This window comes from Papaver somniferum, chromosome 3, assembly GCF_003573695.1.
Source record: "Papaver somniferum cultivar HN1 chromosome 3, ASM357369v1, whole genome shotgun sequence".
Lineage (NCBI taxonomy): Eukaryota > Viridiplantae > Streptophyta > Magnoliopsida > Ranunculales > Papaveraceae > Papaver > Papaver somniferum.
The window spans coordinates 146,402,829-146,412,053 of NC_039360.1; the positions used below are offsets into that span (position 1 = coordinate 146,402,829).

The following is a 9,225-nucleotide window of genomic DNA, read 5'->3' on the forward strand; positions in this document are numbered from 1 at the left end:
GGTATGCATACCTGGTACACATAACATAAAGTTCCTGGACACTTTTCTAAAAAATGGTATGCATACCTGGTACGTGTACCATGAAGGCCAAAATTCATGAACCATCTTTTAGGTTTTTCTTTCATAGCTTAGGGTCGGGTTCCTTAACCGACTTAGATTCTTGAGGGCCAAGCAATGTAAACCTGTATAAATGGGTATTAGGCTATGTAGAGGGAGAGCACGAAATTGTAAGTCTTAGAGAGGAGAAACTACACACGGAGCGAACGCTAGGGTTTCAGAGCGGTTCTCCAATCGTAACGATATCTCTTTACTTTTCTTATATGTATATCACTAGCGTCACAGGATATTTCGCAGTGGCATAAATTAAGGGGGTTTTTAGGCTAAGGCCCGACCCATGGGTAACCCATAATTAAAAGAAGTTTAAATCTAGGCCCCGAGTTATTAAAAGACATCCATGCGCTTTTATATATTGTCAAGCCCCAAATTAAATAAAATTTAAATTTGAGTCCAAAATTATTAAATCTAGGCCCAAAATTATTAAAGTATAGTGTGAACGTGTAAACAGAAGTTACACATGCATATGGCATGTGTATCCAGAAGTTACACATCCTTATGACATGTGTAATGCAAAGTTACACATCAAAAAAATAGACATCAAAAAGAACGCATACAGAAAATACATGTATTACTTTAATATTCATTTATAATAATTTCTTAGCATGTGTAACTAGAAGTTACATACGCATCTGTCTAGTGTAACTGAGAGTTACATATGCATCTATCTAGTGTAATTGAGAGTTACACATGCATCTGACTTGTGTATTCAGCGTCAACTCCAATTCCAGCGAGACCAATACCACAAATAAGCAATTAGTTTTTATGAATTTATCGGAAACTTGAAATATAACAACAAACAAACATGAACCAGTGTAAAAAGAAAAATGCAAAAGAATATTGTTCAATATTTAGGATAACAACAAAAAATAGTCCATAAGAGTGCTTAATGTCGATAACAGTTACAATGAAAAGACATATGAACCAATGCCAAAACAATAATGCAAACAAATATTATTCAATATTTAAGAGAACAACAAAAATAAAAGAGAAGACAAATTGAAGATGCATCTGGCTAGTGTAAATAGAAGTTATACATGAAATGACATGTGAAAAAGCTGAAATATACATGAAATGACTAGTGTAACCTGAAATATAACCAACACATCCTCTCTGAAATTAGCATAACTACCACCATCATCTTCTTCAAAAACTATACAGACACAAGCAGTAAAGGTCATATTCAACAAGTAGTCACCAAAAGCTTTAAATGTAAAACAAATAAAATATGTTTCAACTAGTATACATCCTAATTTACCGTAATATCATTAATAACCAAAAAAGATGGACAATAATAATATGTTAAATCATTCTTATATCCTATGCAATTCAAAGCATCTAATTCAACCAAAAATCCCGAAAATTATAATACAAGCAAACAGTATTTTAACTGCATATTCAATGGATTGGTTTCACATGAAAAACATTCTTGGTTCAGTTTAAATATGTCAATATATCTCATGATATCAATTGCCAAAGCTATTCTATTAGTCAAGTCCAATGGATTACTTATATAAGCTTCAGACGAAATAAACCAAAGGTACTAGCATTTAAAAATCGAAACACAAACCTTGATCCTTGTACTTCTGATACTATTGAGCAAGCTCTGTGTAGTTTTTTTGGTAGTCAATCCACTACAAAAAAATAATTCAAAACCAAATAAAGCAATCAAAGTTATAGCCAGCACTATTCAATATTTTTCAGCATACATTTACCATAAATGAACCAAGAATCATATAGAGACACATCATCGTGTAAGCTTACACCAGTTGACTTGTGTAACTAAGAGTTACACATGCATATAACATGTGTAATTAGGAGATACACAAACATCTGACTTGTGTAACTTTCAGTTACACATGCATATAACTAGTGTAACTAGGAGTTACACATGCATATGGCTAGTAGTGATGGATGGATGGATAAATTTTATCAAATATGAGATGATGATCAGGTTTGTAAACTGATTAATCAAATGCACAAAGGCTGAACACAGGCATACCTAACTTCACCAGTGAAAGCACCTCCTTTCTTCACCCAGCAAGCAGCCACTTGAATCTCATGATACAATGACATTTTAGCCGAGGTAAGGAACACAAATGGAGGACTTACCATAACCTCTGTACAAAAAACATTCCCAAATACATTTAAATACTTCTAATCCATAGAAATATCAAATGTAATAGCGTATTCACAACATTTATCAGCGCAGCCACTCACCAACAACATTTATAGATGCAATTTCAGCACCGTCAGTCTGTCAACAATCTTCTTCACTTGGTCCTCAGTTCCATTCTGAAATTCCACAATTGCTCAATTATGAATTCCACTTCCTAGTCCTCATTTCATCATTTCGGCACCAACTCCGATTCCAGGAAGACCATCCTACAAAAATACCACAAATAAGTAGTCAATTTTATTGAGTTATTGGCAACCTGGAGAAAACAAAAAGCAATAAGCTTTTATGAGATTAAAAATAACAATACACACAACAATCTATAACCAGTTTTACATGCACTTGACTTGTGTAAATAGGAGTTACATATGTATATGACTAGTGTAACTAGGAGTTACATAGCATCTGAATAGTGTAATTGAGAGTTGCACATGTAATTCAGATGTGTAGACGCAAGTTACACATGCAATTTGGATGTGTAGACGAAAGTTACACATGTTGTGAATAATCATCAAAATGAGAAACTCAATCACATTGAAATACTAATCCAGTTCTGAACAAAAGAACACTAAACTCAAATCATAAAGTATATTCAATTTCAATATGATTCATTCAAACCATAAAAAAAATCAAAGAAACTTATCTTATTTCACTGATTTTCTATTGAAATAGTTGTTGAAGTTGTTTAGATTCAACTGTATGCTTCCAGTTATCTTCATCGATTAAGATTTCATCTTCAAGACAAGGTACTGAAAGTAACAAATATAGGTTGAACTTAAAACAATCAGCCAAGAACAAAATCCATTAAAGATGAGCTGAAATCAGTTCGAAAATTAAAGTAAACGAAATTCATATCAAATAGATGGGTAAAACGAATAATGATTCACATATTCGAATCTGAAAACCGATTTTTGATCGAGGTGAGAGATTAAAAGATAGATCCAATTTTGTTCAAGAACCCTAGAAATTGCTCTTTGAAATTTCTTTGGAAATTTTCTCTCAAAAGTAAAATTGAGGTAAGAATATAACAGATCTAACTCTATTTATGATTTCTTTAACATATTTGAACTGAAATGGAACTATTAAAGTTTCCCAAATGATTTTTCAGAAAATAAAAATTCGAAATCTTAGAATTTAATCAAATAATTCGATTGAAATGTTAAAGATGAGTATGCTTATCTGTTTGATTTGATTTTGTAGGTGAATCTTCAGATTCATTTGTTGCTGATGATGATTATGAATTCGTTTTCCTTTGATTTTCACCGAATCTTCCAAGAACAAGTGATGATGATATTGAATTAGGTTTAGATAATCAAGATCTGTGTTTGTAAAGATCAGATCTAGGTTTTGAAACCATTTTTCTCGGAAAATTTCTATGAGAATTTGTTTCTTCTCGGCTGGATTTTTCTTCCAGGAGAGAGCAAAAGAAAATGAGAGAGAGAAAGTGAGAGAAAGTGAAAACGAAAATGAAACTGAAAACTAAATTAGACCTATAAATACTAAAGGGCAGTCTTGGTATTATTAGAATTATTATGGATAATATTCTTATTGTTAAGCCCTGAATTCTAAAGTTCTGGACATAGAAATATCAAAATGTGAAAGAATGGAGTTGATAATGAAGGATCCATTTTGTGGGGCTTTTATATATTGAACCCACATAATAGGAGGTTATAGTATTTTTCACTTAATGTAACGCTATTGCTATTTTGAGAAAGAAACAAAGAAACAGACACTTCTCTTATTCATGAAGGTAACAAATATAAGGGGGGAAAAGTATACATACTTATACGGGCGAAAGAAGGAAAACTTTCACAATGGGAAATTATTTTTATACGTGGGCTAAAATGAATGGTGCCCTTCATGTCTTAATTTTAGTGAAAAAGCGTTAGCCTAAGAGTAAATTTGCTAATTAGTTGAGTTGGTCTGTAAAGACAAATCAAACTCCTACCAAATTTTATTGGACGTGCCAGATACTATCTAAGCATTCCTACTTAAAATGAATATAATCTGTCATGTATACTAGTCTGATATTGACAGCTGCTAGAAATTGTGTAATGTTTTATAATTAGCAGACATTCTAATTGGCAAAAAAAAAAAAATTGACCAAATTTTCAGCCTAGCAACTCTAGCATGAAAATGATCCCAACCAAAATAACAAAAGTAGATGTCAATCCTAAATTCTCACCCACACAAAAACCCACATAAGTTATTAAAAACAGAACTTTTGGACCATAATCTCTTTGCTGTAACGGTTACAATTTCCTGACATTAGTTACAATTTCCTGACATTGTAACGGTTCTATCCGTCTACTGAATCAACTAAACTATAATGGTTGATCCTCCAACTTGGAACAGTTGCGTACTGGTTTTCTGTATAGCAAGGATGTGTGGTAGCTATCGACGATGCTATCAAGATTCACCTATGTAGTCTTTCAACTGGATTAACCTGTAGATCGAGCCATGTGAGAAGATGTTAGCAATGTAGAAGCAATTTCGACCTTACTGTAATGTATCTTACTTTTAACATCCGAAAACAAATCATATTTACTTGTCCGTACTACTGGAACCGGTAACAATATAGTACGTCAGAATTTTCAATATTTTGGAATTTGTAAGTTTACATCTAACGCAACACATGATTGGTATTCCTACGATGAACACAGTTACTGGACGAACCGGAGTATTCGTATTTATATATGCACATCTACTCGAGAACTTTGCGAACTATTCTAAGCTAAAATATATACAACAAAAAGGATCCAACTTACATTTCTCGGATTCAGAAACTCCAGGTGGCATTGGTGGAGGAGAGGTTGAGTTTCTCTACATCAGTGGCATTAAAAGTTATTCATAGTGGTCTTGATAAAAACTTTAAAAAACGAAAGGTATATATGCAAAAAGAGTAACTAACATAGAGTGCCTTGATAATGGATAAGCACGTAAAGAAAACAAAATGAATATGCGAACAAAGAAACAAAGATAAAATGTAACCTTGGTAGTTCTTCACAAAAGTGGAGCAAACAGCAACTGCTGCAGGACCTTCTTTGGAGTCTCGACTAATTGGATCACTCCCTAACTGTTGTGCAGTTGTTGAACCCCAGATGCTAATCTCCATTTGCTTACCCCCTAACACGATAAATCGTCCTGTGGTTAAGATCATTAGTGTGAAGTAAAGAAGGGTAAAGAACACGTACCTAGGATCATTAGTGGTGAGTTCACGTATCCAGCATGGATGCGCACCAGTTCTATGAAGTTGTTGAATGTTGGTCCAAAATTAACACGCCTACTATATCTATAATCCAATATTGCAGAGAATAAGTTACTTCCACCCTAAGTGGATACAACGCTACATCCATACTATATGCGAAATATGATTTACTGTGAGATATATGTTTCAAAATTAGGCTCCAAGTCTTCATAGTCTTCAACATTAAGCACCACCACAGGCAGAATTTGTTAGTTTAGTTGTTCAATCAAAACCAAGAATCCATTTCTGAGTCTATTTTATTTATACCGCGCATGGAACTTAGATTTAGTGTATCTTCGACAATGGTTTTCACAGAAGCAAGTACAAAACAAAAATTAAGAAAAGATAAGTGACCGAGATGAAACAGAATCCATTTTAGAATAAAGCTTAACTATGCCCAATTTTTTGTATCAGATTCTATTTTTCATAGAAACAACATTTCAGCCAGAGAATTCCAAACCATGACCACGTAGGTGCCATTTATAGTGCAATTCCTTGTTTTTGGCTAGTCTCCATATTTCATGTAAACGTTCCTAAAGTGTGTGATAATATACTGTGATTTGTAGGAAAGAAAATATATATTACCTTTCTCGCTGTAATGAGAAAGCCCAAATCAGGCAACGACAGAGGCATTGGATTAGAATTTGATGTTCCTCAAGAAAGAAACCTTAATACGTGCTTATGAGGGCCTGTATGTATATGAACCATATGAGCAAAAAACAAATTACACCCAAGAAAAATAATTAAGCTCAGAAAAAGAGAAACAAATTAATTAAACTCAGAAGAAGATAAAAGATTATGTTTCGTAATCCTTACTGTTGCTGAATCGCAAGGTAATCTTTCTTTACTGCTTGTTTTTCCCATCTTGCATCTAGTTGGTTAATAACTTTGTGGCATATCAGTGTCCATCTCAGCATCTCCAACCTCTTCATCAATGTTCAATCCGTATCTATCCTGTGAATCTCATTTCTAAAGTGTTAGGCTCCTCAAGGTGGAAGCTAGAGAAATATTAAAAAATAACAAATCCAAATCCTACACTTATCATTCTTATCAGCATCAACTCTCTTTTGGAGTTCCTCCATAATCGACTTCTCTGAGTTGGTCTCCATAATTTTCTTGCTTCACATGTATCCAGCCATGTTTGAATCTACCAAAGCTTCTGTTGTCAGGATTTTCTTCATGTTAGCAGTCTAACCATACCCTTAAAAGACCAAACAACTAAGAGAATCTAAAATATTGTCAGATACTATAGCTTTTGCAACCCTATCACCACTAACTTCCTTAATCAGCTTGCACATACTCTCAAATTTCTATACCAAAATTTCTGTAGTCTTTTTCAGGTCACTAACGTGAGACACAAATAAAAACAACTGTAAGAACTAAATGCTCATATGTAGTTTCAAAGTTTCCCGAGAAACAACCCAGCACTCCCTAAATGTAAAGGAAATCAAATGATTACTGAAATAAGAAAGATAAAGTTTTCATCGACGAAATTATGTATACAACTATATTCACGTAAAAATAAATATGTCTTTGAAATTCTTTAGAATTCTAAACTGTGCTTTTATTCAAGTTTATCTTTTCTTTCTATTTAAGAGATAAGACACTAATGTCTCTATGATATCCAGTCAATGCTAAAGTGAATCATCGATGATATGAGTATGAGAATACCTTTTACCTTTAAATCAAAGAGAAACATCTATGAAAGAGACGTGGGTGATGATAGAATGAAAAGGATAATATATACATATCGACCAAACACATATTTGAGTGTTCGATTCTGGAGAATAGTTCACAGATTCTGACACTGCATATACTAATTTACATTTGAAATTTATTAATGCAAAATTTTCATTACCAAGTTCTTTTTGGAAGCTTTCCAACGAAAAAGCTATATACTTTCCAGAACTTGGTGGGCCCTAAAAGCAGTGTAAATCCAAAACAACAAAGTTAAAAAACAAAACCGATTAACATCTTAAATCAAATTTTGGGATTTGAATATAAGCAAAAAGTGTTTCATACCTGTTAGAGTTGATGATTCCACTCATCAACAATTGAAAACGGTTTCTTTAATTATATGGAGGAAACTGAAATAACCCTATCAATTTGTTCAGGGAAATTTGGGAAAATGTCTCAATAGGAGGTACAATGTTGGAAATCTGCCTCATCATTTAAAAACTTGGAAAAATGTCCATTCCGTCAAAAATTCAGTTAAGTCACATGTGTGAGTCCACGCACGTGAATAAAAAGACAAATACATCCTTCAAAATTCAACGGAATGGACATTTTTCCAACTATTTTTAACGTTGGGGCAGATTTCCAACATTGTATCTCATATTGGGGGCATTTTTCCAAATTTCTCATTTATTTATTTTAAATACCTCGACAAAATTAGTTGCAGTAAGATAGTGAAGGAAATTAAAGTAGCGAAACCTATAATCCGAAGAACAACATAAGATTCTTCAAACCCACAACCAACTTTTTTTAAAGAAACCATAAGGTAGATTTAGAAGATACCAATGATATTATTACCTCGACAACATTAGCAGTACAGTAAATTAGTCTGTGTAAATCTCTTCCTTTTCCATAAGATTCAATATCCTTTGATGTCCATACTTACTGATTGGCAGATCAATTCCCACTGTCACAGAAAATCGTAAATCCAGAAATGTTTAGGTCATATTCTATGGCGCTCCTTTGACTCCTGTAACCCACGGAATTCTGAAATCCATCACCCGAGAAACAGAAAGAGGTCTGAGATCTAACGAAATGAAATTGGAGAAGGGGAATCAATATAAAAGAAAATGATAAATTAACTAAGAAATCAGAACAGGAACATACCTATTCGAAGAGGTGCGATGAGGTTGCATTCGAATAATGAAAGACTTTATAAATGGAGCACAGTTTGAATGCATAAAGGACCCGTTTTCCTTCGTACACGGAAACTGGATCGATCTTTAGCGCCGAAGAATTTTAATTTGCTAGTGCTTCGTTAAGAAACTTTCGTGCATTTGAGAATCTGCAGCGTTATGGAAGAAGATGGAAAGAGAACAAATGAGAAAAGCAAAGTCTATGCAGAGAAGGAATTAATTGGGACAGAAAACATTAACCGTTGGATCAATTAAGTTTAGATGAGGGGAGGTAGTATCCTAGCCGCTAATTAGAAAAATGGATGTATCTCGACCGTTGCGTGACACAACAAACACTATTGTTGTGTAAGCATTGATGGATATTTCCCCATCCATGAGTATCTAAACATCTATTGATTGAGGATGAATTTTAAGTTCTAAATAAAGATTTTATTTAGTATATGAATTTATTTGATTTCTTCATATGATTATCGATTGTCTTTGCTAATATGAATGTTTATGTTTGACTGATAAATTGTTTAGGTGGCCAACTAATCCAGTTTGTTAATAAATCTAAATCTAATAAAGGTTAGTGAGATTCGTAATTTCCGAACGACCCTTTAAACAAGTAGAAAACATGAAACCTTGCAGATGGATTCTGTGGAGCAATCACGTGTAAAGACAACACTACAAAGCATACCAAGCTTATGTGTTTGATTCTAGGATCAACCTAAGTTCACAAAAGATAAAGTGTTTGACCAAATTAGACCTTGAGTGATCTACTACTAGGTAGTTTAGACGAATAGAATCTGGTAGTCGGGAACTTCCATATCCAGTGA

At 33.5% G+C, this 9,225-nt stretch overlaps 2 long non-coding RNA genes across 7 annotated transcripts; both read right to left on the reverse strand.

The window, feature by feature from the left end:
- Window positions 1-971: 971 nt before the first annotated feature.
- LOC113361705 lies at window positions 972-2,578 on the reverse strand. The gene is made up of 4 exons (XR_003365275.1): window positions 2,335-2,578; window positions 2,117-2,234; window positions 1,685-1,748; window positions 972-1,267 (listed from the first exon to the last, which is right to left on the reverse strand). It is a non-coding gene; the product is annotated as an uncharacterized LOC113361705 (long non-coding RNA).
- A 1,713-nt stretch (window positions 2,579-4,291) lies between these two features.
- On the reverse strand, window positions 4,292-8,786 carry LOC113357634. 6 transcript variants are annotated; one of them, XR_003363739.1, is made up of 9 exons: window positions 8,379-8,786; window positions 8,070-8,258; window positions 7,396-7,970; window positions 6,574-6,696; window positions 6,354-6,491; window positions 6,123-6,226; window positions 5,282-5,582; window positions 5,059-5,113; window positions 4,292-4,736 (listed from the first exon to the last, which is right to left on the reverse strand). It is a non-coding gene; the product is annotated as an uncharacterized LOC113357634 (long non-coding RNA). The 6 variants fall into 6 exon arrangements; XR_003363740.1 differs by having other exon boundaries at window positions 7,396-7,456; window positions 7,560-8,258; XR_003363738.1 differs by having other exon boundaries at window positions 4,293-4,736; window positions 5,282-5,416; window positions 5,485-5,582; window positions 7,396-8,258; window positions 8,379-8,784.
- Between the last annotated feature and the right edge of the window lie 439 nt (window positions 8,787-9,225).